Source organism: Lepisosteus oculatus, unplaced genomic scaffold, assembly GCF_040954835.1.
Source record: "Lepisosteus oculatus isolate fLepOcu1 unplaced genomic scaffold, fLepOcu1.hap2 HAP2_SCAFFOLD_52, whole genome shotgun sequence".
Taxonomy (NCBI): Eukaryota; Metazoa; Chordata; class Actinopteri; order Semionotiformes; family Lepisosteidae; genus Lepisosteus; species Lepisosteus oculatus.
The window spans coordinates 701,178-729,140 of NW_027168064.1; the positions used below are offsets into that span (position 1 = coordinate 701,178).

At 47.0% G+C, this 27,963-nt stretch overlaps 13 non-coding genes across 13 annotated transcripts; 6 read left to right on the forward strand and 7 right to left on the reverse strand.

The window, feature by feature from the left end:
• Nucleotides 1-2,408: 2,408 nt before the first annotated feature.
• On the reverse strand, nucleotides 2,409-2,481 carry trnam-cau (transfer RNA methionine (anticodon CAU)). Its single transcript has one exon. It is a non-coding gene; the product is annotated as a tRNA-Met (tRNA).
• A 2,031-nt stretch (nucleotides 2,482-4,512) lies between these two features.
• trnah-gug (transfer RNA histidin (anticodon GUG)) lies at nucleotides 4,513-4,584 on the reverse strand. The gene has a single exon. It is a non-coding gene; the product is annotated as a tRNA-His (tRNA).
• A 201-nt stretch (nucleotides 4,585-4,785) lies between these two features.
• Nucleotides 4,786-4,857, forward strand: trnae-uuc (transfer RNA glutamic acid (anticodon UUC)). The gene has a single exon. It is a non-coding gene; the product is annotated as a tRNA-Glu (tRNA).
• A 431-nt stretch (nucleotides 4,858-5,288) lies between these two features.
• On the forward strand, nucleotides 5,289-5,361 carry trnav-cac (transfer RNA valine (anticodon CAC)). The gene has a single exon. It is a non-coding gene; the product is annotated as a tRNA-Val (tRNA).
• Nucleotides 5,362-5,995: 634 nt separating this feature from the next.
• On the reverse strand, nucleotides 5,996-6,067 carry trnad-guc (transfer RNA aspartic acid (anticodon GUC)). Its single transcript has one exon. It is a non-coding gene; the product is annotated as a tRNA-Asp (tRNA).
• A 1,169-nt stretch (nucleotides 6,068-7,236) lies between these two features.
• On the forward strand, nucleotides 7,237-7,309 carry trnav-aac (transfer RNA valine (anticodon AAC)). The gene has a single exon. It is a non-coding gene; the product is annotated as a tRNA-Val (tRNA).
• Nucleotides 7,310-7,883: 574 nt separating this feature from the next.
• Nucleotides 7,884-7,955, reverse strand: trnah-gug (transfer RNA histidin (anticodon GUG)). Its single transcript has one exon. It is a non-coding gene; the product is annotated as a tRNA-His (tRNA).
• A 201-nt stretch (nucleotides 7,956-8,156) lies between these two features.
• Nucleotides 8,157-8,228, forward strand: trnae-uuc (transfer RNA glutamic acid (anticodon UUC)). Its single transcript has one exon. It is a non-coding gene; the product is annotated as a tRNA-Glu (tRNA).
• A 451-nt stretch (nucleotides 8,229-8,679) lies between these two features.
• On the forward strand, nucleotides 8,680-8,752 carry trnav-cac (transfer RNA valine (anticodon CAC)). The gene has a single exon. It is a non-coding gene; the product is annotated as a tRNA-Val (tRNA).
• Nucleotides 8,753-15,388: 6,636 nt separating this feature from the next.
• trnat-agu (transfer RNA threonine (anticodon AGU)) lies at nucleotides 15,389-15,462 on the reverse strand. The gene has a single exon. It is a non-coding gene; the product is annotated as a tRNA-Thr (tRNA).
• Nucleotides 15,463-18,314: 2,852 nt separating this feature from the next.
• On the reverse strand, nucleotides 18,315-18,387 carry trnav-aac (transfer RNA valine (anticodon AAC)). Its single transcript has one exon. It is a non-coding gene; the product is annotated as a tRNA-Val (tRNA).
• A 7,162-nt stretch (nucleotides 18,388-25,549) lies between these two features.
• LOC138230870 (U4 spliceosomal RNA) lies at nucleotides 25,550-25,691 on the forward strand. Its single transcript, XR_011186464.1, has one exon. It is a non-coding gene; the product is annotated as a U4 spliceosomal RNA (small nuclear RNA).
• A 1,936-nt stretch (nucleotides 25,692-27,627) lies between these two features.
• Nucleotides 27,628-27,701, reverse strand: trnan-guu (transfer RNA asparagine (anticodon GUU)). Its single transcript has one exon. It is a non-coding gene; the product is annotated as a tRNA-Asn (tRNA).
• Nucleotides 27,702-27,963: the final 262 nt, after the last annotated feature.

A 27,963-nucleotide genomic window follows, 5' to 3' on the forward strand; every position in this document is an offset into this window, starting at 1 on the left:
TTGTGCATGTTCTGTGGCCTGTTGTACAGTACATCACAAATGAAAGGGAAATGGAAAACTAAAATAAGACTCAAGTGTTTTATCTTTCATTAACAGTGTTTCATTAGTATCTGTGCTAGATCCTGTCATCCACTGCTTACCACGACAGGCTCTAGCACAGGATAGCAGCTAATACATTTAACAATCTCACTGCACAATGTTGTATATTCAAGGGCTGATCTTCTGTACTTTTTCTTTCACTTTTCATTTCCTAGAAACTCAGTCCTGCCAGGAATAATCTGAGAACAAAATCAATCTGAGTGAAAATCTAAGCAGAGGAAGATTGTTTTACAGAGTTAACAAGGTCTAATTCAAGGTCATCAGCACTAACAACATTCTCTCTGGAGACAGGCGATAAGAAAATTGAAAGTGTGTATTGTTACATAACAGCAGAGACTATGAGTTATGCTATCATGAGAGTGGTGATGGATTTTTTTCATTGCTTAGTTTTGCAGGTTCTGTACATTTGAACATTCAAAGTGACTAAAGTAAAGGAGTTTTCCCTTTTTACCACATAATTCCCAAAGATCAACACTAATAGAAAGCCTAATTCCAGCCAAGATTCAATTACTGTCTCTCAGGCATCCCAGCAGTGGATTTCATGACTTCAGACAGCCATCTTTATCAGTGGAGAACTCAATGCTCTGAGGTTTACTGGCAGAGTCTCACACTGGGTAATATGTTGGTAAATAATGTCCTATGGAATTCTACTATTGATAAATTCTACTATGGAACTGCGATGTGTCCTGAAAAAATCTTCTATGATAGTGGTACAGTCCATCACACCCCACCTACAGCCTTTAAAAGAGAAAAAAATATTCTGATATTATGGTGGAAAAAGAGCCCTGGAATCTTTGTAGAAGGACCAAAGACGGAAAGAACGGGCAGTGTAACCATGGCGAAGAGAAGGGAAATATTGGAGAGAGCTTTTTTCATACACTTTTTATCATTGTTTTTCCAGCCCAACAATGATCAACAAATATGGGCAGGCGTCCTGTGCCAAATCCAATCTACCTTTCTTCCAAGCATACAGGAATGTCAGTGAATTAAATATTGACATATGAAAATACCCAAAAATATGCAATCACACATATGCAGTTTGAGCAAACATAAGACAATACCCAAGTACCACAAACTACCAGGCATCATTAGCAGTTCAGGTGGGGAGCTGTGTCAGCATGCGTAGGCTGCAAAGGAACAAGTAATAGGTCTATTCCATGCTTAAAAGAGAAGAAAGAAAACACAACATTTCAGCCGTGGAGCCCTCACACCTGAAGAAGGCTCCACGGCCGAAACGTTGTGTTTTCTTTCTTCTCTTTTCATCTAGTGTCATTAGCCAGTTCCTGTCAAAATAAAATAGAAATGGATAACATTCTAGAGAGAGTTTGAAATACCAAGGTACAATTTAAACCATATTTCTTCCACTACAACCACAATATTTTGGAGAGATCGCTGAGCCTAACTGTTCTGGCATGCCCGTTAGCCTCCGTCCTGCTTCAGCAATGAATGCAACGGGGCACATTCTGAGGGAGATGCGGTCAATCAGGTTGCAGGAAAACCACGCTATGCTTTTTTTTGAGATCCTGAAAAGGACAGAGGGGCCATGTATATGTGTGCAGCTGGATATGTAATTGCAGGTGGCGTAGCAAATTCTGCTGAAGCCCCACTGCCTGGTGTGGACGGTAGCTGTGCATGTTGCAGCAGAATTGTGCATGTGAGATCAAGGGGGCATGTCATGTGTTTGAGCACTTCACTCCCTTCCGGAAGCACGTGATTCCCTGAGTCCAAAAAATTTGTAAGTTCTTTGGATGACCTGTGGACCGATCTTTCACGATGAAGAATTCCTTAAGAAGAATAGATCTCGGCCCACCATCCCAATGCCTCCATCTCAAAACAGCAACCTCCCACTGCCCTTAGTCTGCAAGGCAGTCCTTTCAAGTGCGATGATGACGCCGGGACCTTCGTTGCCTATTGTACGAGCTGAACTTTTGTGCTCATCAATTCAACGCTCTTTCCATCAACTCATCTTGTCTTTTGACGCTTCGTGTTTTGTGCTCCTTTGACTATCGGCATATCGGGTGACTGCAAACACTGAAGTTCTTGCTTACGGAGTGTGGAATAGTGTTTTCAAGTGATCGCTGTTCTGTCATGTTGACGCCGAGTGAATCTTTCTTTGGCAACATGGGCAGGCTGACAGCAGCGCGAGCGAAAGTAATGGCAAATTTCTTGACTTATTTCTGAATGTGAATGTTCTTTAGAAAAGGGATGCGGCGTTGCTTCTCCCCCCTGTAAAGGTCACGCATTCCAGACGTGGTTATGAGCGAACAGTTGCCGCAAGTGTTTGAAAAGAGCAAGAGAGGAAGCAGCCCTGCCCCGTGTGAGGATCAAACTCAGGACCTTCAGATGATGAGACTGACGCGCTACCAACTACGCCAACGAGGCCAGCTGCAGTACTCAGCCGGAAAGTTTGCCTCATGCATTTGCCTTTTGATCTCACCGATACTTTTTTGGTCTGTTTCTGTTGCGAGTCTGTTTTTCAGATCTCACCTAGCACAAGTCTCTCTGGCTGAAGTGGCCTCTCTGCTTCAGCATCGTGCCCTCACTCAGCCATTAAAAACGTCACTCGGACTTCTGACATGCTGACATGAAATGTCAAGAGAGAGTGGCGGAGACGCTTAAGGCAGAGAGAAGATGAAGAGGGGGCGTGGCTGCGAAATGATTGACAGCTGCATGACGCTCTCCATGCAAGGCGTGACCACAGGCTAAAGGACACCTTTCGGCACATCAAGCTCTAAGCACACACCTGGAGGACGTGGGAAATGATCCCGCTACCTCTCGCATGCAAAGCGAGCGCTGTACCATGCAAGCTAACCCCCCTCGCTGGGGCTCATGCCTCGGTGTCGCCTAGTGCCGCTTGTTCCCCTCTTACCGGGTGCAGTTCACTGCCCTTCGTCTGCAAGGCAGTCGTGTAATTGCGGCTTTCTTGACGTATTGATGAAGGTCTGACTGGACGAGCGAATGACGCCTCTCCCCCGTCCTCAAGCTCGCTGACAGAATAAAATGGAAAGTGCTGCCGTGGCTCATTGGTTTAGGGGTATGATTCTCACTTAGGGTGTGGGAGGTCCTGGGTTCAACTTGCGGATGAGCCCTTGTGTGTTCTTTTTGTCCTCGTCCACAAGACTGGGAACTGATATCCACATCACCTTGCAGCATCTGCTTATGGCAAATGATGGAATGTGACTAATGACTGAACGAGCCTGGTGAATACTCATCACGTGGCACAATGAGAGCGTGCAGTCAGCTGTCCAAGGCAGCAACCTCATTGCTCGTTCAAAAGAACACGTACTGAAAACTCATCACCACTATGTCGTAAATGAGCACCGCGATCGCTTGTTGTCATGCGTCCTTACTTGGGAAATGCAGAAGCAAAAACTGCCCTCTCTCAGTCACCGAAACGTGTGCGGCTCGCCTTGCACTCTCTGCGCCTCGCATATTTATGGAGCTGTCTGCTCTTCTTTCTGTTGAAGTACGCAAGTTACGGGGCGTACTGCAGACTATGATGTGCTCAATGACAGCTTTCAAGATTTGAAAACTATGAGCTTCATGGCTCAAGTCGAACGAATGTGGTTGTTACGCAATTGATGATCAAACACACGTATTCTAACGATTCGTGAGAGTATGTTCTAAAGGTCCCTGGCTCGATCCCGGGTTTCGGCATTTTGTTTCATCGCGCCCTTTGTTCCTATCTCCAGCGCCCTCTGCCTAAAGTGACGCGTCCCTTTCTCAGCCCGAAACGCAAGCGAGACACCAGCAGCAGTCCCTACAGGTTTCCGTAGTGTAGCGGCTATCACGTTCGCCTAACACGCGAAAGGTCCCCGGTTCGAGACTGGGTGCAAACAGCCTCTTCTTGCACGCTCCTGCACTTCACAGAGGTCTTGAACCACCAGTCATTTGTTCCCAATGTATTTCCGGTGCCTTCATGCACTCTTGTACCAAACGCACGTTCCTTCTGTATGCGGAGCCGATCATTTGCAATTGGGCTGTGCCTACAGATCAGGACGAGCTCTGTCGGCTCAATAGCAGCGCAGGACCTGCAAGAACAACAGAAAGATTAGCATCCAGCGGGGGCTTCTTAGTGAGCCTAAGATCTCATCAAGAATCGGCTCCAGCAACAGGGCTGGGCGCATTGTTCCATTCTCCGACCACTCTTGGTGTAAACAAGTCCCTCCTGGTCTCTGCTTGAATTGCACTTTCCTACGTTTGCTTTGGTGTAACTGGCTTCCCCTGCATGGGCGAATGTGAAGAAGATCCTTAGTAAGTCATTGAAGAAACCCGAGAAGAGGTCGGAGTGGTCTCTGTCGTTCATCAACGATCCAGTCAGGCAGTACTCCTCTGTAAAGTGCCGTTCGTTCACATCGATTGGCTTTTTTTTGCCTTCATTCGTGCAAGTAGTAAAAGCAGACGCCCCTATTCTGCCGTGACCCGGATTCGAACCGGGGTTGTTGCGGCCACAACGCAAAGTACTGACCACTATACGATCACGGCGAGTTACCGATACACACGTGGCAGGGCGGAAAAGGCTGTGCTCTCTTCGTGTGACATAATTCGGGAAAGTCCTGACGTTGCATTTCAACTGAGCCCCAGTATACATCGACCCTTCGACACTCTGAGTGACAACTCTCTTGCGTGTTTTCTCATATTTATGTAGTTTGCTTGCATGATGCCCGGAACAGCAGGGTTGTGCACTCCCATATGGTCTAGCGGTTAGGATTCCTGGTTTTCACCCAGGCGGCCCGGGTTCGACTCCCGGTATGGGAACGTGTCAATTTTGCCTCCTGCTTTCCAAAAGATCAGCACTGTGTACGAAGGAGCCGCATTAAAACTACTCAACGTGCAAAACGTGCGAGAAGAGGGGGCGCTTGTTTGTGAGACGAGCTGACCATCGCTGCAGGAGGTGGGAGGGTCACTCTGGTAGACAGGGCTGACCTTCGGCAATAGGATTTATACTCTCCAAGATGATATTTGCACTTTCTGGAGAGGCGATTTTCTCCACTTCAGTAGCCCGATTTCGTCGATTGCGTGGAGAGGGCTGTAGAATGTGGCGCCGTCTTTCCTGCTCCGTCCATGACAGGCGTGCTGGTCTCTGGAGAGAGAGCACGGTCCATCAGCGCACCCCAATAAAGGCACTGGAAGCAGCTGAATCGCATTGGCGAAGCTCAGCACTGGGCCGCTGGGCACATCTGACCACAGTTTCCGTAGTGTAGTGGTTATCACGTTCGCCTCACACGCGAAAGATCCCCGGATCGAAACCGGGTGGAAACAGACCAGACTTCTTCTGTCGCCACGCACAAAAGGGGATTGGGGATTCGCCTAGTGCTGTGATCGAACAGACCCACTCACCTCTTAGTGTGGCGGGATCTGCACAGTGCATGTCGCAGCGCATCCTGCTTTCACTTCAATGCGCGTCCTGATGTACCCCGGTCTCCCGCGTGACAGGTGGGGACAGGTGACAGGTCCACGTGACAGGTCCTATACTAACGAGGAAGACATCACTCTCTCCGACCCCCGGCATCGTGTCCCGACCCACCGTGCTGGAAGCCGACTCGTGCTGTGATTCCTTTACGGAGCAGAAATGACAACCGAGGAGCCGAGAGATCATTTCAGCATTTCGCGTCTGAACGGAAAACACAAACGACCAACTCGGAATGATTTGCCTTTGACGCTTATCAAAGCGTTCTTTGTGCATCGAACAGACCCACTCACCTCTTAGTGTGGCGGGATCTGCACAGTGCATGTCGCAGCGCTCCCTGCTTTCACTTCAATGTGCTTCCTGATGTCGAGTCGTGTGCCGTGCGGAGGCTCTGAAAGCGAGAGCAATGAAAAGGTGCACGACGCTGTGTTAGAAAACAGAGAAGTGAAAGGCAGTCCTTTCTCTAAGGAGGTAAAAGAAAAGCTACTCCCCGTCGGGGAATCGAACCCCGGTCTCCCGCGTGACAGGCGGGGATACTTGCCACTATACTAACGAGGAAGACATCACACGCTCCGACCCCCGGCATCGTGTCCCGACCCAGCGTGCTGGAAGGCGACGCGTGCTGTGATTCCTTTACGGAGCAGAAATGACAACCGAGGAGCCGAGAGATCATTTCAGCATTTCGCGTCTGAACGGAAAACACAAACGACCAACTCGGAATGACTTGCTTTGGACGCTTTTCAAAGCGTTCTTTGTGCACGACAACTGCGCCGCCAAGCAGATACAAATGGAAGAGGGCTAAGCCTCCTCTCTTTTAGCCCAGGTTCGATCTGTCTCCCAGAATCACCAGGGCGCACGCACACACACACACCCGTGCCGTTGAAGTACTCTGCTTCATTTCTAAGGGCAACTCAACATTCACTCCTACCCCGAGTGCAGAAAAGACAGCGTCTGCAGCAACAGCAGCTCAGGTCTCTGCACAGGAGCTAAGCTGCCCCCATCTCCTCTGCTCTGCGGCTCCTACGGAGTGGAGTCCTGCCTGGAGCCGTGTTTGCAGGCGGCGGCTCCCCGCACCCTGTCTGTGCGTCGTGTCCAAGAGCTCCTGGGAGGAAGAGAGAGCCCTCCGACTCGGGGGCTTTTCCACGGTCTGTGTGAGGAGGGGCGGGTGTGTCCAGCAGCTTATCGAGCGGAAGCCTGGGGCGGCGGAGAGCTGTGATCGTGCAGACCTTGAGGTGTCACCTCTTTGTCTGCTTTCCCGCCCTCCCTCCGCCCAAGCTCTGCTCCAAAGTAGCCCGGCAACCCCTCACACCTGCACGTGTCACAACCTAAGGTGTGGTCATGAGACACCCATGGGGTGTTGTTCTGTTCTTGCTAATTGTTTCCTGCCCGTCGCAGGCAGGAGTCCATGCGAGGAAGATGCACTGGACAGAGCTCAGAGGGCGCACCTGGGTGGCTTTCCTTCTGAGTGACGTTCCTGCAACACTCTCCCGCTACTCTTGGTGCGCTCATGCCGCAACACAGGAAGGCTGGAACAGGTGGCTGTGGGCTCTGTGCACCGCCGAAATAGCTCAGCTGGGAGAGCGTTAGACTGAAGATCTAAAGATCCCGGGTTTCGGTGTTTTGTTTCATCGCGCCCTTTGTTCCTCTCTCCAGCGCCCCCTGCCTAAAGTGACGCGTCCCTTTCTCAGCCCGAAACGCAAGCGAGACACCAGCAGCAGTCCCTGCAGGTTTCCGTGGTGTAGCGGCTATCACGTTCGCCTAACACGCGAAAGGTCCCCGGTTCGAGACCGGGCGGAAACAGCCTCGTTTTGCACGCTCCTGTACTTCACAGAGGTATTGAGCGACCGGTCATTTGTTCCCAATGTATTTCCGGTGCCTTCATGCACTCTTGTACCAAACGCACGTTCCTTCTGTATGCGGAGCCGATCATTTGCAATTGGGCTGTGCCGACAGATCAGGACGAGCTCTGTCGGCTCAAAAGCAGCGCAGGACCTGCAAGAACAACAGAAAGATTAGCATCCAGCGGGGGCTTCTTAGTGAGCCCAAGATCTCATCAAGAATCGGCTCCAGCAACAGGGCTGGGCGCATTGTTCCATTCTCCGACCACTCTCGGTGTAAACAAGTCCCTCCTGGACTCTGCTTGAATTGCACTTTCCTGCGTTTGCTTTGGTGTAACTGGCTTCCCCTGCATGGGCGAATGTGAAGAAGATCCTTAGTAAGTCATTGAAGAAACCCGAGAAGAGGTCGGAGTGGTCTCTGTCGTTCATCAACGATCCAGTCAGGCAGTACTCCTCTGTAAAGTGCCGTTCGTTCACATCAATTGGCTTTTTTTTGCCTTCATTCGTGCAAGTAGTAAAAGCAGACGCCCCTATTCTGCCGTGACCCGGATTCGAACCGGGGTTGTTGCGGCCACAACGCAAAGTACTGACCACTATACGATCACGGCGAGTTACCGATACACACATGGCAGGGCGGAAAAGGCTGTGCTCTCTTCGTGTGACATAATTCGGGAAAGTCCTGACGTTGCATTTCAACTGAGCCCCAGTATACATCGACCCTTCGACACTCTGAGTGACAACTCTCTTGCGTGTTTTCTCATATTTATGTAGTTTGCTTGCATGATGCCCGGAACAGCAGGGTTGTGCACTCCCATATGGTCTAGCGGTTAGGATTCCTGGTTTTCACCCAGGCGGCCCGGGTTCGACTCCCGGTATGGGAACGTGTCAATTTTGCCTCCTGCTTTCCAAAAGATCAGCACTGTGTACGAAGGAGCCGCATTAAAACTACTCAACGTGCAAAACGTGCGAGAAGAGGGGGCGCTTGTTTCCAGCCGAAACTTCTCGCGTGTGAGATGAGCTGACCATCGCTGCAGGAGGTGGGAGGGTCACTCTGGTAGACAGGGCTGACCTTCGGCAATAGGATTTATACTCTCCAAGATGATATTTGCACTTTCTGGAGAGGCGATTTTCTCCACTTCAGTAGCCCGATTTCGTCGATTGCGTGGAGAGGGCTGTAGAATGTGGCGCCGTCTTTCCTGCTCCGTCCATGACAGGCGTGCTGGTCTCTGGAGAGAGAGCACGGTCCATCAGCGCACCCCAATAAAGGCACTGGAAGCAGCTGAATCGCATTGGCGAAGCTCAGCGCTGGGCCGCTGGGCACATCTGACCACAGTTTCCGTAGTGTAGTGGTTATCACGTTCGCCTCACACGCGAAAGGTCCCCGGATCGAAACCGGGCGGAAACAGACCAGACTTCTTCTGTCGCCACGCACAAAAGGGGATTGGGGATTCGCCTAGTGCTGTGATCGAACAGACCCACTCACCTCTTAGTGTGGCGGGATCTGCACAGTGCATGTCGCAGCGCATCCTGCTTTCACTTCAATGCGCGTCCTGATGTACCCCGGTCTCCCGCGTGACAGGTGGGGACAGGTGACAGGTCCACGTGACAGGTCCTATACTAACGAGGAAGACATCACTCTCTCCGACCCCCGGCATCGTGTCCCGACCCACCGTGCTGGAAGCCGACTCGTGCTGTGATTCCTTTACGGAGCAGAAATGACAACCGAGGAGCCGAGAGATCATTTCAGCATTTCGCGTCTGAACGGAAAACACAAACGACCAACTCGGAATGATTTGCCTTTGACGCTTATCAAAGCGTTCTTTGTGCATCGAACAGACCCACTCACCTCTTAGTGTGGCGGGATCTGCACAGTGCATGTCGCAGCGCTCCCTGCTTTCACTTCAATGTGCTTCCTGATGTCGAGTCTTGTGCCGTGCGGAGGCTCTGAAAGCGAGAGCAATGAAAAGGTGCACGACGCTGTGTTAGAAAACAGAGAAGTGAAAGGCAGTCCTTTCTCTAAGGAGGTAAAAGAAAAGCTACTCCCCATCGGGGAATCGAACCCCGGTCTCCCGCGTAACAGGCGGGGATACTTGCCACTATACTAACGAGGAAGACATCACACGCTCCGACCCCCGGCATCGTGTCCCGACCCAGCGTGCTGGAAGGCGACGCGTGCTGTGATTCCTTTACGGAGCAGAAATGACAACCGAGGAGCCGAGAGATCATTTCAGCATTTCGCGTCTGAACGGAAAACACAAACGACCAACTCGGAATGACTTGCCTTTGACGCTTATATACTTCTTAGTGTGGCGGGATCTGCACAGTGCATGTCGCAGCGCTCCCTGCTTTCACTTCAATGTGCTTCCTGATGTCGAGTCGTGTGCCGTGCGGAGGCTCTGAAAGCGAGAGCAATGAAAAGGTGCACGACACTGTGAAATAAACATTAATAAACGCATATATAACGTCGAAAACACATCTAACACTAGGAGTATACAGCACTCTGCACAGTGTACGAAGTAAATTATTTTTGCAGTAATTAATTATATTTACTATATTTATTATACACGTGTAAATTAATTACTGCGAAAATAATTTACTTCGTACACTGTGCAGAGTGCCGTATACTCCTAGTGTTAGATGTGTTTTCGACGTTATATATGCATTTATTAATGTCGTCGATTTTACGGTTGCAATTCGACGTTGATTATACGTCGAGGCGACGTATATATACGTATAGCCGTATTTTCGCCGTGAATATACGTATATTCGACGAATCAATGCCCACAGCTTGGCATACAAGGGTTTTGCGGAGGGGTCTTGCCACCTGCCTGAAAAAAAAACAGTAAAATGTTTGAGTGCCTATAGAGTTTCTATTTTTATTTTCTTGAGAAAAGTTGATACCATTTCCTGGAAACCCCGTCCCCCATCAGTGCGCGGTGCCCGGGGAAAAATCTGTAGGGGGGCGTCTGAAATTCTGAGCGGGGGTGATATTTCGGTTGAAACGGAGCTGTACGGTGCAGCTACCCAAATGAAATCTCGCAGCTATGCCATTAATTAGTGCTTTATGATAGAAGATATCGACTAGCAATCTGGTATTTGCGATGAAGTTCAGTTTCACATTTTTCGTCACTCTCACTGGAGAGTATTGCCTGGAGCGAAAAGTACCATAAGCGTTCATTTTTGCAGCTACATGGACGTTCTGAATCGTTAAGAAAAAATGTTGTAAAACCAACAGAAAGCACAGACTGCTATAACTAGTCCTAGTTATATAACGATTTTAAGTATAATGATAAACTACTGCAAGGAATCGGTCCACCTGAGCAAACAGGATCGTATAGTTGACACTCAATAACGACACTGATATGTGCAGTTCCTGGACGGATAGCCCTCCTGCCCATCAAACAGACTGAGTGACTGTTCCTGTCATTTAGTGTTGTCTGACCATTGACAAAGTACAACTATTTTTTTAGGGCGCAAATTAAGTTAGGTAAATCTTTTTGCCCAAAACTGAAGGGGCAACATTCCCCCCTCCCCCCGTGATGCCAGGCCTGTCCCCATCCTATTCCATAATGTCATTATATATAATACCATACAACAGTGACCGATCCTTACTAACTACATGCGTTAAAATTGCACATCAGCTCATAGCAGGGGGCACATAGCCGCGATGTATTATCAATGTTATATTTCAACCATAATATCGACAACATTAATAAACGCATACGTTGAGAAAATATCGAACCCAACATATTTTCCGGTTATATACCACAATGCATTGCTAGTATTCGTTGGTCACAATTTTGGACACGTTTTTCAAACGTAGAAGTATATCCGCAAATATCTCAGCAATCCTCTTTTGACGAGTAAGTATGAACAATAATAATACTATCTGAATACATACAGATCTTTCTTAATATTATTTTGATTAAAATAGTACGTGAATAAGCAAAAAATGGCACATAAAATAGTGTGAATGGGGAAGATGACACAAAATCGTTTTGCCGTTTCTCTATTCTTATTCTATGTTGTACTTTCAAACTTTGGGTACTCTTTAATTAGGACAGACTTTATTGCTCAACTGCTATGATGCAAGCCAAATTTTATACATTTATTTCAGTTTTGAGCTTAGTTACCGTTCACTTTTTAGATTATACTAAAGAAGATATTAATCATCATTTATTTGGGAAGTAATATTATATAATTTTTTCCTAGCTGCGGTGCTGAAGTCCCACCCTACATCAACAGAAAAAGAAATAAAGGAGCATGCAATGTGTTACTTGAAGAATGCATATGAAAGACAGGGGGCCAGGAGATCTGGACACTGAAAATAATAGGTTTTTGGTTCTAACTGTTAGGACAATTAGACAGGGTTTGCAAATAGTGGAAAAAAATCATCTTAACTTCCATTGTAATATTTTTTTTTCTTGGAAATATAGAAGTTGTACATTTTAAAATGTATATTTGAATCAAAATGTGGTTTTGAGTTAGTGTGTTAATGTAATTAGTTTTGTGTTTGTCATTACTATACTGTATATTGCCATGTTACCAGAATTTGTAGCTGAAGTTTAAGACTAGTTGTGTTTTTTTATGATTATTGCCCATATGTTGATTGTTGATTGATTGTATACAATGTATAATTTGAAATACATATGTTTCAGGTGTGAATGTGTATTTTCAGAATACATTTCTAAATCTAATCATTGGCTTGGTTTACTTGTTTCTACACTTATAAAATCTATCTTTGATGTATAATAGACCTCTACCCATATACGTATAATAGACCTCTAAAGTTATACGTATAATAGACCTCTAACCATATACGTATAATAGACCTCTAAAGTTATACGTATAATAGACCTCTAACCATATACGTATAATAGTCCTCTAAAGTTATCCGTATAATAGACCTCTAAAGTTATCCGGAACTCCAACCATATATGTATAATAGTCCTCTAAATTTATCCGTATAATAGAACTCCAACCATTTATGTATAATGAACGTCTAAACATAGACGTATAATTGACGTATAACTTTAGACGTATATTAGAATTTCATTCTAGACGAATTGTAGACCACATTTAGACGTATAAGGTATGCGTTTAATAGACGTATATTATACGTCTTTTGCCCACTGGGTGGGCTCCAGATGCACATGGAAGCAATCAAGTGTTTCATCCGAGCTGTTTCAAAGACTGCCCAAGAGCTTTCCTTTCACAGAGGCGCAACGATTAATGATGGGGGTGCACCCTTCAATGCGCCTTACGACTCTAGGGAGTGATTGAGACGATTCGTAGCGTGTGCTCATTTCTCTCTATTCCCCGTGTTGCAGTGGTAGGATGACGTAAATTACTGCTTCGACACGTAACGCCATTATAATCACGTGAAGGAGCTGAGGGCTTTAGTTTTGTTTCGTTTTCCATGACGTTCGTAAGCGCGCAAATCAAAGGCAAGTCCTGCGTCTAACACGAACGTAAATGCTTTTGAAAGTGCAGTGTGGTGCAGCTTGTAAAATCCTTGTCCACATTTGTGGTTTGTTGATGTTTGTTCTGTCTGCCAAAGTTGCATTTTGACATCCGGACGGGGGGACTTTATCATTTGAACGTGAAGCCAGCCTTAAACCCTCTGAGGTGTGTCTATCTGCCGGCACGTATCTTGTGAAAGGTATTTTTTTTTAACGGAGAGCAACTTTAAAAAGGTATCCGCAGCCACCTCGCAGTCCGTGTTTGATTATAGGAGGAATGCGGCGGCGGCGAGCTCGCATTTGTCGTGCTCGAGTGTTTAAGGCGATGGGATCGAAATGCGTTGGGGACTCCCCGCGCAGGTTCGAAACCTGCCGACTCCGGCGTCTGCCGCATGTCGCCTTGTGCCTGCGCGGCAGAGGCGAAGTGCCGCTTCTCCTTTCCTGGTACTATAACAACGCGAAATCGCTTGGACCTGCTGCCACGGACATCAATTCTTCCGATAACCACACACTTTGCCTTCGCACCTCTGGTGCTCTGCTTATGCCTTTGAAAACCTAATGAATAAAGCTGAAAGAACCGACACGATATGTAGGTGCTGGTAAAGCACGCAGTAAAGAACTGTTAAAAGCAAGGGTTTCAGTGGGTTAACTGAGGAGAAGGCGTGATCGCTAATTGTTGACTTTTTATTTGGTGTTAGAAACACTCTTACTGTGCATGACGTGCAACAAATGTAGCCACAGAAATTGCATCACGCTTTCATGTATGCTATTGCAAACACCAACGTTGCCTAGATAGAAAACCGAAATAGCCGTGGGTTTGCTTGCTGGTCTGAAGGATCTCTCTTCGAATCTCTATCATTTGTCAATGGAAGTAAAAGGCGCTGCAATCTGATACGTTCAGAATCAAACCCGCAGCTGTTGTTCGACTTTATTTCTTGACTAATTACAACTGAGTGTCGCATGAGCAGTTACATAAACTTGTCTGGTATATTTGAACACAAATGCCGTTCTTCAATTAAAACTAACAGTACATTGTCAGGGACATTCAGTTCTATACAAACAAGAGACAGACAAGAGAATATTTCTACCGTTCATGTGGACTACGTGTTGACTTACTGATCGGAATAATTGAAAGGTTCGGGCTCATAGCCGATGCAGTGCGTGCTAATTAGAACAGCAACGCTGAGCTCTCAGCACCGTACTGAGCCCAGGTGTTTTTCTAAAGCTGTCAGGTGCAGTTCATTTACATGAAGGAAATCTCTTACTGGGTACGATTACAATGCAGTAAGTAGCACAGACTACTTAGGGAGCAGCCCGATGTGTTTAAAAATGACCCGAGCCAGGTAAGAGTCGAACCTGCAATCTCCTGATTCGTAATCAGACGCCTTATCCATTGCGCCACTGGACCTGGTGTAACACTGCAGGACTGTAACCCAGTGAGCTCAGCCCTGCAACTAGTAAAATATTACCCCCGGTCCATTCTTTTCCAAAAGTGAGAAACACCTGTTTTCTACATGTTGTCTGTTTTAAAACCATATCTCTTTAAACCAAACCAAAGAGTTTGTCTTTTGCACTGCTATTCTGATTCATTTCGATTTCAAAGAAAAAAAAAACATTACCTTCCAAAGCATCATAAAATTGTCCCTTCTTCCAGACTCTACTTCTCTCTTGTAGTAGTACAGCAGACCTTTCCAGGTGAGCAGATCACAGAGTCCGAAATGAGCTTCCTCAATCAAGCAAAGTACCTGAACATGACTCTGTCATCATAAAAGCGCCCCTGTAATAAAGAAATTAAATCCGAAATCAAGAGGGCAGTTGCCTACTGAAATACAAGAAGTCATCAATTTTAACCTAGCAACACATTAAAGGCTGCATCTATACAAGTACGATTCTAGAAATGCTCACCAGATTACGTTTTAAGAAGGAACTGTGCCTCAGGTTCCGCCGAGATCTTAACTCGGATGGCAGGATTCAGAGTCCGGAGTGCGGACTGATGGCGCACGGAGGGTCCATATACTGTGGATCCCTCAGTGATCTTCCGCGTATTCAAACCACCAGCGTGTGACTCCCCTGTCCCCGTGACCTCATTGGTCTGCTCTCTCCTCTGTGCAGCCGAGCCCGACTCACGGTAAAGTGAAAAAAAATATGCCCTCAACGTGAGATTTAGTCTGGAGCGAGGATAGATGTTACCTTTTTATCATTGAACAGGATGTATGTGATGTGGCGACTAGGTTCAATTTTGTATCCTCTTTAAAAGATTAAGGACTGGGGTGAGCGTGATTTACCAGCTAAGAACCCGACGTGCGCACCGTTTAAGCTGCATAGACTCGGTCGTTTAACTCTTCTCCATTAGTAGGGTTAAGGTTAAAGAAAAAAACATTGCTGACTTCTTTTTTTTTTGCCAGCCGCTAGCGCTGATTAGCAAGGTTTGTGAAGGTATTTCATGTTTTGCAAGTTGCATCCATTTTAAGAAAAACAAGTCGCGTTAAAGACAGGAAATGAATACTTGCATTTAATTAAGTCTAGCCGTAGGCGGTTGTCCATAATGACCAGTACTGTTCAAGAAGACAGAACAAAGAAGGCACCGCTGGGATTCGAACCCAGGATCTCCTGTTTACTAGACAGGCGCTTTAACCAACTAAGCCACAGTGCCCCGGGAGTGTTGTCCTTTTGCAGCCACTTGGACACACCTTTAGAAAAACATTTTGTTAGGCATTCTGCCTCAGCCTAAACACCTATAGCTTGCAAAGCGCATGCTATTAGACAGGCACCTCTGCAAGACCTTAAGAGTCTCTTAAACTAGTGATAGTAAGGTGTTCCCAATGGGTGATGTTCGGCTTTCAAATCATCTCATCCGTGGAAGCGCCGAGATGCAGCTGTTTAAGGCTTAGAAGCAGCTGACTGTTTCACTACCTAGCTGATCACTGTCAGTCAGGGAGCTTAGAGGTGAAAAGCCTGTCTGAGAGACAATTCGCCATCGATCAGTTCAATATGTTCCGTACCAGCTCGGCGCACCCGAGATCATCTTGGTAGCCGTGTAGCTCAGATGAGTGAGAGCTTGTGTGTATTTACCACCGTGATTGGATGCCGGCCCTTCTCAGGTCACAGTAAACCTTCTGCTCAAAAAAAGTGAGGTAAAACCTCACTCTGCACAGTAAAACCTAAAAAAGTGAGGTTTTATTTAATCTCTGTCCAAGGGAAACGTTTCATTTTTTCAAAGAAATGTTTGTTAAAAAATAAAGTCATAGTTCCATGGGATTCAATCATAGACCGTGTGACATGGAAGTCAGGAACCTAACCCACTAAAGCACTACAGAAACATTATCGACAGACAATGTACAGCGTGTACTATTCTTGTGTTGCGGTACATGAATATAATTATATCGTTATTAATTTCTAATTTATAACTTTATTAACTTTATAAATTAACTTTATAAATTTATTAACGTTATTAATTAATTTCACGACGCACAGACAGAGCGTGGGGAGCCGCCGCCTGCAAACACAGCTCCAGGCAGGACTCCGCTCTGCAGGAGCCGCAGAGCAGAGGAGATGGGGGCAGCTTAGCTCCTGTGCAGAGACCTGAGCTGTTGTTGCTGCGGACGCTGTCTTTTCTGCACTCGGGGTAGGAGTGAATGTTGAGTTGCCCTTAGAAATGAAGCAGAGCACTTCAACGGCACGGGTGTGTGTGTGTGCGCCCTGGTGATTCTGGGAGACAGATCGAACCTGGGCTAAAAGAGAGGAGGCTTAGCCCTCTTCCATTTACTAGTTCAAAGTTGTACAACCCATTTGTATCTGCTAGGCGGCGCAGTCGTCGTGCACAAAGAACGCTTTGAAAAGCGTCAAAGGCAAGTCATTCTGAGTTGGTCGTTTGTGTTTTCCGTTCAGACGCGAAATGCTGAAATGATCTCTCGGCTCCTCGGTTGTCATTTCTGCTCCGTAAAGGAATCACAGCACGCGTCGGCTTCCAGCACGGTGGGTCGGGACACGATGCCGGGGGGTCGGAGAGAGCGATGTCTTCCTCATTAGTATAGGACCTGTCACCTGTCCCCACCTGTCACGCGGGAGACAGGGGTACATCAGGACGCGCATTGAAGTGAAAGCAGGATGCGCTGCGACATGCACTGTGCAGATCCCGCCACACTAAGAGGTGAGTGGGTCTGTTCGATAACAGCGCTAGGCGAATCCCCAATCCCCTTTTGTGCGTGGCGACAAAAGAAGTCTGAAGTCCGTTTCCACCCGGGGACCTTTCGCGTGTGAGGCGAACGTGATAACCACTACACTACGGAAACAGTGGTCAGATGTGTCCAGCGGCCCAGTGCTGAGCTTCGCCAATGCGATTCAGCGGCTTCCAGTGCCTTTATTGGTGTGCGCTGATGGACCGTGCTCTCTCTCCAGAGTCCAGCACGCCTGTCATGGACGGAGCAGGAAAGGCGGCGCCACATTCTACAGCCCTCTCCACGCAATCGACGAAATCGGGCTACTGAAGTGGAGAAAATCGCCTCTCCAGAAAGTGCAAATATCATCTTGGAGAGTATAAATCCTATTGCCAAAGGTCAGCCCTGTCTACCAGAGTAACCCTCCCACCTCCTGCAGCGATGGTCAGCTCTGGCCGCCTGGGTGAAAACCAGGAATCCTAACCGCTAGACCATATAGGAGCGCACAACCCTGCTGTTCCGGGCATCATGCAAGCAAACTACAGAAATATTAGAAAACACGCAAGAGAGTTGTCACTCAGAGTGTCGAAGGGTCGATGTATACTGGGGCTCAGTTGAAATGCAACGTCAGGACTTTTCCGAATTATGTCACATGAAGAGAGCACAGCCTTTTCCGCCCTGCCACGTGTGTATCGGTAACTCGCCGTGATCGTATAGTGGTCAGTACTTTGCGTTGTGGCCGCAACAACCCCGGTTCGAATCGGGGTCACGGCAGAATAGGGGCGTCTGCTTTTACTACTTGCACGAATGAAGGCAAAAAAAAGCCAATTGATGTGAACGAACGGCGCTTTACAGAGGAGTACTGCCTGACTGGATCGTTGATGAACGACAGAGACCACTCCGACCTCTTCTCGGGTTTCTTCAATGACTTACTAAGGATCTTCTTCACATTCGCCCATGCAGGGGAAGCCAGTTACACCAAAGCAAACGCAGGAAAGTGCAATTCAAGCAGAGACCAGGAGGGACTTGTTTACACCGAGAGTGGTCGGAGAATGGAACAATGCGCCCAGCCCTGTTGCTGGAGCCGATTCTTGATGAGATCTTGGGCTCACTAAGAAGCCCCCGCTGGATGCTAATCTTTCTGTTGTTCTTGCAGGTCCTGCGCTGCTTTTGAGCCGACAGAGCTCGTCCTGGTCTGTCGGCACAGCCCAATTGCAAATGATCGGCTCCGCGTACAGAAGGAACGTGCGTTTGGTACAAGAGTGCATGAAGGCACTGGAAATACATTGGGAACAAATGACCAGTCGCTCAATACCTCTGTGAAGTACAGGAGCGTGCAAATCGAGGCTGTTTCCGCCCGGTCTCGAACCGGGGACCTTTCGCGTGTTAGGCGAACGTGATAACCACTACACTACGGAAACCTGTAGGGACTGCTGCTGGTGTATCGCTTGCGTTTCGGGCTGAGAAAGGGACGCGTCATTTTAGGCAGGGGGCGCTGGAGAGAGGAACAAAGGGAGCGATGAAACAAAATGCCGAAACCCGGGATTGAGCCAAGGATCTTTAGAACATACTCTCACGAATCGTTAGAATATGTGCGTTTGATCATCAATTGCGTAACAACCACATTCGTTCGACTTGAGCCATCAAGCTCATAGTTTTCAAATCTTGAAAGCTGTCATTGAGCACATCATAGTCTGCAGTACGCCCCGTAACTTGCGTACTTCAACAGAAAGAAGAGCAGACAGCTCCATAAATATGCGAGGCGCAGAGAGTGCAAGGCGAGCCGCACACGTTTCGGTGGCTGAGAGAGGGCAGTTTTTGCTTCTGCATTTCCCAAGTAAGGACGCATGACAACAAGCGATTGCGGTGCTCATTTACGACATAGTGGTGATGAGTTTTCAGTACGTGTTCTTTTGAACGAGCAATGAGGTTGCTGCCTTGGACAGCTGACTGCATGCTCTCATTGTGCCACGTGATGAGTATTCACCAGGCTCGTTCAGTCATTAGTCACATTCCATCATTTGCCATAAGCAGATGCTGCAAGGTGATGTGGATATCAGTTCCCAGTCACGAGGACAAAAAGAGCACACAAGGGCTCAGCCGGGAGTTGAACCCGGGACCTCCCACACCCTAAGCGAGAATCATACCCCTAAACCAATGAGCCACGGCAGCACTTTCTATTTTATCCTGTCAGCGAGCTTGAGGACGGGGGAGAGGCGTCATTCGCTCGTCCAGTCAGACCTTCATCAATAAGTCAAGAAAGCCGCAATTACACGACTGCCTTGCAGACGAAGGGCAGTGAACTGCACCCGGTAAGAGGGGAACAAGCGGCACTAGGCGACACCGAGGCATGAGCCCCAGCGAGGGGGGTTAGCTTGCATGGTACGGCGCTCGCTTTGCATGCGAGAGGTAGCGGGATCGTTTCCCACGTCCTCCAGGTGTGTGCTTAGAGCTTGATGTGCCGAAAGGTGTCCTTTAGCCTGTGGTCACACCTTGCATGGAGAGCGTCATGCAGCTGTCAATCATTTCACAGCCACGCCCCCTCTTCATCTTCTCTCTGCCTTAAGCGTCTCCGCCACTCTCTCTTGACATTTCATGTCAGCATGTCAGAAGTCCGAGTGACGTTTTTAATGGCTGAGTGAGGGCACGATGCTGAAGCAGAGAGGCCACTTCAGCCAGAGAGACTTGTGCTAGGTGAGATCTGAAAAACAGACTCGCAACAGAAACAGACCAAAAAAGTATCGGTGAGATCAAAAGGCAAATGCAACATCCAGCAGAGGGCGTCTGAAGATTAGGGAACGGGCGACTGAAATCCATATGAGGCAAACTTTCCGGCTGTGCACTGCAGCTGGCCTCGTTGGCGTAGTTGGTAGCGCATCAGTCTCTTTATCTGAAGGTCCTGAGTTTGATCCTCACACGGGGCATGGCTGCTTGCTCTTTTCAAACACTTGCGGCAACTGTTCGCTCATAACCACGTCTGGAATGCGTGACCTTTACACGGGGGAGAAGCAACGCCGCATCCCTTTTCTAAAGAACATTCATATTCAGAAATAAGTCTAGAAATTTGCCATTACTTTTGCTGTCAGCCTGCCCATGTTGCCAAAGAAAGATTCACTCGGCGTCAACATGACAGAACAGCGATCACTTGAAAACACTGTTCCACACTCCGTAAGCAAGAACTTCAGTGTTTGCAGTCACCCGATATGCCGATAGTCAAAGGAGCACAAAACACGAAGCGTCAAAAGACAAGATGAGTTGATGGAAAGAGCGTTGAATTGATGAGCACAAAAGTTCAGCTCGTACAATAGGCAACGAAGGTCCCGGCGTCATCATCGCACTTGAAAGGACTGCCTTGCAGACTAAGGGCAGTGGGAGGTTGCTGTTTTGAGATGGAGGCATTGGGATGGTGGGCCGAGATCTATTCTTCTTAAGGAATTCTTCATCGTGAAAGATCGGTCCACAGATCATCCAAAGAACTTACAAATTTTTGGGACTCAGGGAATCACGTCTTGAAAATACGTCTTGGACGCGTAACGGCATTCTATCCAACTATCCAACTGCAGGACTTGAGAGTTTTTTGTGCTTTGTTCTGTTTTCGTTGACATCGCATTCGTAAGAGCGTCAAAAAAAGGCAATTCCAGCATCTAACACGAATAAAAGGGCTATTGAAACTGCAGGGCTGCGCAGCTTCTAAAATCCTTGCACACAATTCTCCGTTATTGTTACTTCCTTCTTTCTGTCTAACAAAGTTCCCTTTTCCTGACCGGACGGGGAGACTATCATTCCAACTTGAAGCCAGCCTTAAGTTCTCCGAGGCGCATTTGTCTGCTAGCATGCATTTTGTGAAATTTTTTTTTGTTGTTGTTAAACCAAAAGCGACTTTGAAAAAGGTTTCCACCGCCGCCCGGCACTCTATGTTAGACTGTATCAAGAAAGCAGCGCGCGCTGCAGCCGTGGCCGAGTGGTTAGGGCGATGGATTAGAAAGCCGTCGGGGTCTCCCTGCGAAGCTTCGAGTCCTGCCGCCTACGGTGTCGTCGTGTGTCTGCGCAACAAAGGAAAAGCACCCGTTTCGCTTTTCCCGCGACTTTTAAAACACGAATGATCTGGATTTCTACATGAATGGCTCTTAAAATGTGATCTGATCTTCATCTGACGCATAATAATAAATAAAGACAGTCTTGTTTAACAAAAAACACACAACATTTTACATTGTCAATTCAGTTCAAATCAATGTATTTCTATATAGCGCCTTTCACAACAAGGTTGTCCCAAGGCACTTAACAATGCAAGTTGTTAAGAGCCTTGTGTCTAATATGCCGCCTAGGTTACGTGCTGTCTCTTTGAGGCAAATGTTTAAATCCTCTGAGTTAAGTGCTGAAGTTATAGTAGTCCTATCAGTATTGTTGCCTCCGATCAACAGATCCTCAGTTTTCTCAGAGTTGAGTTACAAAAAGTTTTCACACATCCAAGTCTTTCCTTCATTAATGCATTTAACTAAAGTGATAATAGAAGAGTTGTCATTTGGTGGAAACAAAATGTTTATTTGAGTGTCATCAGCATATGAATGAAAGTTCATATTATTTTTTCTTATTATCCTACCTAGCAGCAGCATGTAGAGAGAGAGAGCAATATTGGTCCCGGCACTGATCCGTCTGGTACCCCAAATTGAACTGGTGACGTTGATGAAGCAGTACAATTATTAGATATTTGAACATAATGAAAACGATGAGTAAAATGTGAAGTAAACCACTGAAGGACGGTTCCAGATAAGCCAACCTCAAACTCAAGCCTGTGTAACAAAACAGAGAGGTCAACCGTGTCAAAGGCAGCTCTAAGATCTAGAAGCACAAGCACTGTTGCATTCCCCACATCAGTAGCTAAGAGAATATCATTTACGACTCTCGTTAATGCAGTTTCAGAAACCAGACTGAAATTTCTCAATTATATTATTTGAATCCAGATACGATTGACGTTGGGCAACAACTATTCTCTCAAGACTTTTAGATTGAAATGGGACCTTTGAGACAGGCCTGTAGTTGTTAAGAACTTGTGGATCCAAATTTGACTTCTTAAGGAGCGGTCTAAGAACCACTACCTTAAATTGATCATGTACGACGCCTGACGCAAGCGATGCATTCATCATACTAATTATAGGTCCTGCCAGTCCTTCGAGGGAATCTTTGACTAGCTGAGTGGGGATGGGATCTAGCAAACAGGTGGTTTACTTTGTCTTACGTCTGTGTTCATGAGTCCACCATAAGAAGAAATCTGAACAGGAGTGGTGATCATCCGAGGTCACCACGGAGGAAACCACTGCTCTCCCCAACAAAAAAACCACCACTGCCCCTCTCAAGTTTGCTAAAGACCACATGGATGTTCCACAGCAACTCCTGGAACAATGTTCTGTGGACAGACGTGACAAAAGTTGAACTTGTTGGTAAATGTGCACAGCGTTATGTTTGGAGATAACAAAACACTGCATACCAACTCCAAAACCTCATCCCACCTGGGAAGCATGGCGGAGGCTGTACGGCTTGCAATCATCGAGGGACCGATGAATTCCAAGATGTATCAGGAAATTCTACAGCAGAATGTCAGGGTGTCTGCCTGTGATCTAAAACTCGAAAGACGCTGGGTCATGCAGCATGACAAAAATAAAGGAGTACATCAACAACAGAGTGGCTGAAACAGAAGAAATTCCGTATTTTGGGATGGCCAAGTAAGAGTCCTGACCCCAATCCCATTGAAGTGCTGTGGCATGATCTGAAGCAGGCCGTTCAGAAGACATCCCAAAAATATACATGAACTGAAACAGTTTTGCATAGAGGAATAGGCCAAAATACCTCCTAACCGCTGCTCAGGTCTGACCAGCCGCTACAGAAAGTGGGGGTTGAGGTTTTTGTCAATAAAGGAGGTTCCACTAGCTCCTTAATATAAGGGTTCACGTACTTTTTCCATCAATGACCTTGATTGTTTAAAACATTTGTTAAAACAGCAATGTCAAATGTTGGGCGTGTGTTGTTTGTTAAATCAGACTCTCTTTATTGATTATTATGACTTAGATAAAGATAAGATCACATGTTAGGAGCCATTCATGCAGAAATCCACATCATTCCGAAGGGCTGTTTACAAAAGTTTTTCTTCCAACTGTATGTGAGAGAAAAGCAGAGCCGCTCACTGAGTAAGGTGGGGTTGTAGCTTCGCAAATTGCAAGGACATTTGTACTCTCAAAAGGGGACAGGAGCACCCCAGATGGGACTCGAACCCACAATCCCTGGCTTAGAGTGCCAATGCCTTAGCCATTAGGCCACTGCGCCACACTGGGTGAGGTTGATCACGCTGATGAAGAGCTGGTTTTTTTTTCCTTTGCTTTTTCAAAGGGATCCCCAAAAATAAGGGAAGTTAGGCAGCAGAAGGTTTACTGTGACCTGAGAAGGACCGGCATCCAATCACGGTGGTACACACACACACGCTCTCAATCATCTGAGCTACACGGCTACCAAGATGATCTCAGGTGCGCCGAGCTGGTACGGAACATATTGAACTGATCGACGGCGAATTGTCTCTCAGACAGGCTTTTCACCTCTGAGCTCCCTGACTGACAGTGATCAGCTAGGTAGTGAAACAGTCAGGTGCTTCTAAGCCTTAAACAGCTGCATCTCGGCGCTTCCAAGGAGAGATGATTTGAAAGCCGAACATCGCCCATTGGGAACACCTTACTATCACTAGTTTAAGAGACTCTTAAGGTCTTGCAGAGGTGCCTGTCTAATAGCATGCGCTTTTCAAGCTATAGGTGTTTAGGCTGAGGCAGAATGCCTGTTAACAAAATGTTTTTCTAAAGGGGCCTCGCACTCTTTTCCAAGCAATGGTCACCATCCCCACCGAGTGTCACAATGTAGTCATGTCCTAGGACGTCACCTGTTAGTCTCCATTTGTCTGCCACCAACACTTTAGGTTACGGGGTCACAACCGCACCCCGGAGCGCAGAGGAGCCGTTGGCGTTCTGGTGGCGCAGATTGGGCTGAAGGTGGGGCGCTTGAATCTCGCTGTTGGAGGCCGTCTGAAACTGACCCAAGCCTTTCCCTTGAATTAAATGTAAATAAGATATGAACCCCAGATGCACATGGAATCAATCACGTGTTTCCTTTGAGCCGTTTCAAAGACTGCTCCAGAGTTTACCTTGCACAGATGCGCAAAGATTAATGATGGGGGTGCATGCTTCCAGGCGCCTTACAACTGTAGGGACTGATTAGAGACAATTCGTAGCGTGTGTTCGTTTCCATATACGCCCCGTGTTGCAATGGTAGGATGAAGTCAAATACGGCTTGGACGTGTAACGGCATTCTATCCAACTGCAGGACTTGAGGGTTTTTTTGTGCTTTGTTCTGTTTTCGTTGACATCGCATTCGTAAGAGCGTCAAAAAAAGGTAATTCCAGCATATAACAGCCAGCCTTAAGTCCTCTGAGGCGCATTTGTCTGCTAGCATGCTTTTGTGAAAGTTCAAATTTGGACAAACACAATCTGTGGCGTTTAGCGTGACATAGTCTTGCAGGCATCGTGCTGTCTCACTGCAATACTATACCACTGGAGGAAACAGTCCATCTGGCCATGAAACTCATTTGAACGTCTAGCTACAGCAACTAACAATATCATGATTTATTCAGGATGTGTGGAATCAGAACATCCCGGAGACAGCTTCCGAAATCGTGAGCATTCTCTGGTGGTGTCCTGCTGGGATCCTGTGGGCGTGTGTTGGTGGTATAGTGGTGAGCATGCAAAAGCCACTGCATTGGCCAGGAATCGAACCCGAGCCTCTTACTTGGCAGGCAAGAATTCTTCCACTGAACCACCAATGCTCAATACCTGTACCTTCAAAAAAGACGCTTTTTTGGTGCTCTGTTCAAAAAGCGTCGACATCTGTTTCCAGCTGCAAAATGCCATCCGCAGACACTGAAGAATTTATTTATTTAGACACCGCTCAGAATCCCCTGTAAGATTCTCCCTCAGTTCCTTTGAGCAGTGTTTTACCTCTTTCAAAAGGCTTCACTTTCCTAGTCACATTCCAAGGCTCATCGAACCCGGGCTGTTTCCTCCAGCGGTATAGTATTGCAGTGAGACAGCACGATGCCTGCAAGACTATGTCACGCTAAACGCCACAGATTGTGTTTGTCCGTTCGTGTCAGTCGTCCTGCAACCACGGGAAGTGGGACACAAACATGCTGCAATGCTTTCAGGACGTTAGGATTTGTTTATGCAACATCCGAGAAGAGTACTTGTGGCTTGAATGTGAACTGTACGTGCCCGCCCCCTTTCCTCTGTAGTGCATGAGTTCCTCCCGGCATGCCCTTCGTCATTGTTCTGTCATCTTGTATTTAAAGGGTTGTATTTCTGCTGCTGAAAATAAGCAACGGTTTTCTCACAACGCCCTTTGTTTCCGACGGAGCCCTTGTCTGTCATGAAATTCTTCAAAACCTCAAGCTAGAAGAAGAAGACGACAAATATGAAGCGTTACAGCAACGACATGCCATGAGACGATTGATAACGATTTCCGTAGGATCCCCGCGGTTGCCTGGCAACCGTCAGCTTTGCGCAGTGGCAGTATCGTAGCCTGTGAGGTTTAGCCGAGGCGCGATTATTACTAGTTGAAAACTTTTCCCAATATCCCCCTTCCGCCGGTTTGCAATACAATCGGCGAAAGCAATTTTTGACAGTCTCGTCAGAGACTGAGCAAGGTGTTTAAAGACAGATTTTGTCATGGTGACATCATGATAGAAAGAAACAAGCTTGTTACGTTTCAACAGAAACGCTCTTTAGCTCTTTCAGCGTTATGCAGAGAACAGCGTCTGTCGAGATCACTTTTGAGTCAGCGCGAAACGCCGTGTGCTGTCAGTTTGATTTCATATTGCTTGTAGCGGCGCCCGGCTTTTGTCTGTCAAACGTTAGGTTGCGCTTCTTCATGCTGCATCGTCGGCATGAGTGGAGCTTTATAAACGTCTGTACTTACTGCGCCCCATAAGAAATCGTTTGTCCCCGTTCAAAAGAGATTGTGCGATGTCCTGCAGCAAACCTTTGACAGTTTGAAAAGAGGAATTTATTCTGCTTCCTGTGCGTGCAGTAGTTACAAAGTTGAACGCCTTTACACGATCTGCTGCAGTTTTCAGTGGGCGGGCTTTGTCAAATGGCTTGGAAAAACGCACTGTGTTTCGGCTCGGGAAACATCATGAGCAGTGTCCTGCATGTTTTCTGTGTATAGCTGTCTTTTAACGCATACAGAATTCATTCGAAATCATTGATTTCTCCAATTAACAAGGGTCCCTTAAAGGATGAGTCAAAGTAACGTCTAATCGGATTAGTTTCCTTAGAGCTGGTTCAGAGTTTGCTCAAGAGTTTACCTTTCACAGATGCGCAAAGAAGAATGTTGGGGGTGCACGCTTCAAAGCTCCTTACAGCTGTAGGGAGTGATTCGAGACGATTCGTGGCGTGTGCTCGTTCCCATATACCGTACGCCCCGGGGTGCAGTGCTAGGATGACATACAATACCGCTTGGGCACGTAACGGCGTTATATGCAAGTGCGGGACGTGAGGGTTTTCGTTTGTTCGTTTTGTTTTGCTCTGCTTTGCTTTGTTTCGTGGTCAAGAGGCGTAAGGTAAGTCGTAATCCAGGGAGAACACTGGTGGCAAACAGTCCGAGGTGAGAGGCGAGGTCCAAAGTCGAAAAGGCAGAAGGGGAGTCCAATATCCAGAATAAACGAGGTAATGGAAAAACGCCAGGTAGAGCTCTCAAGGAGCAGACTCAATACCGAGCAGCGGGAAGCAGGTAAAGATGGTAAAAATAGCACTGCGTACCGCACGGTGGAGTGTGTGCAGGTGGGTAAACTCGTGCGGCGGCGTTTGTTAATAATCACCCACTGCTGGTGCTGATTAGATCGCTTATGAGTTGGTCTTAACTGCCTGGCGGTCATGACAAGCTCCTCTTTAAGCTGTGGTTTAGTTTTGCATTCATGTGTTTCTAGAGCAGGTATTTATGGGGGTGGGTGGGTCTTTCACAGAGGTTAAGGACAAATCCCCCACATGAAATTTTACTGTGTGCGTTCAGACAGTCACAGGTCAAGAGCCAGGCAGGAGGACAATGGACAGAAGAGCCAACGAACTAAAAATAAAAGAACGAATATGAAAAAGCCACCATCTTTTTCTTTTTGACATTTTCCGACTTTCCTGCAAGCCAGGACAAAGTTGCTCGTAGCTACTTGTGGATTCAAATACTCTATCGAGTGCTTTGATGAGTTTTTGCAATTTGATTGTCGTCCTGTCAGCCTGTTTCTGTTTTTTTTTTCAATCTAGTGATGGAAAGTAAGAGGGAAATGATGGAGCAATCAATAACCGCTCCGGAAAAATGGCAGAAAGAAATGGCCCGTCACTAAGGACATTTGTGAAGCAGAGGAGTGACATCACCACAAAGGCGACTTATTCTGCTGAATAATGATTGAGGTGCGTTAAGAGAAAGGTAGCTGCGTCAGCATGCTTAGGCTGCAAAGGATCAAGCAAAGGTTTACTCCATGCTGAAAAGAGAAGAAAAGAAGCACAACGTTTCGACTGTGGAGCCTTCTGTGCCATCTTCTTTAGCGGTTATGATGTTTACATTGGAAAAACTGAGACATGCGTCCCTGGGTGGGCTTGAACCACCAACCTTTCGGTTAACAGCCGCACGCGCTAACCGATTGCGCCACAGAGACTGACGGCCGCTTGTGCTCCCTACATTTGCAGGTTTATGGTCAAAGAAAACAATCACTTGCGCTTCTTGCAGCCGGCAATCTTTTTCCACTGACAACCAAGAAATGGATTTAATCTTTCACAAGCTGTATGGATTTCTTCAAAAACAAGTTATTCCAGAAAAGAAATGAATTCTTGCATTAAACTGAACCAAGCTGTACATGTTTGTCTGAAATGATACATTCGGCACAACAAGACACGGAGAGAGGCACCGCTGGTATTCAG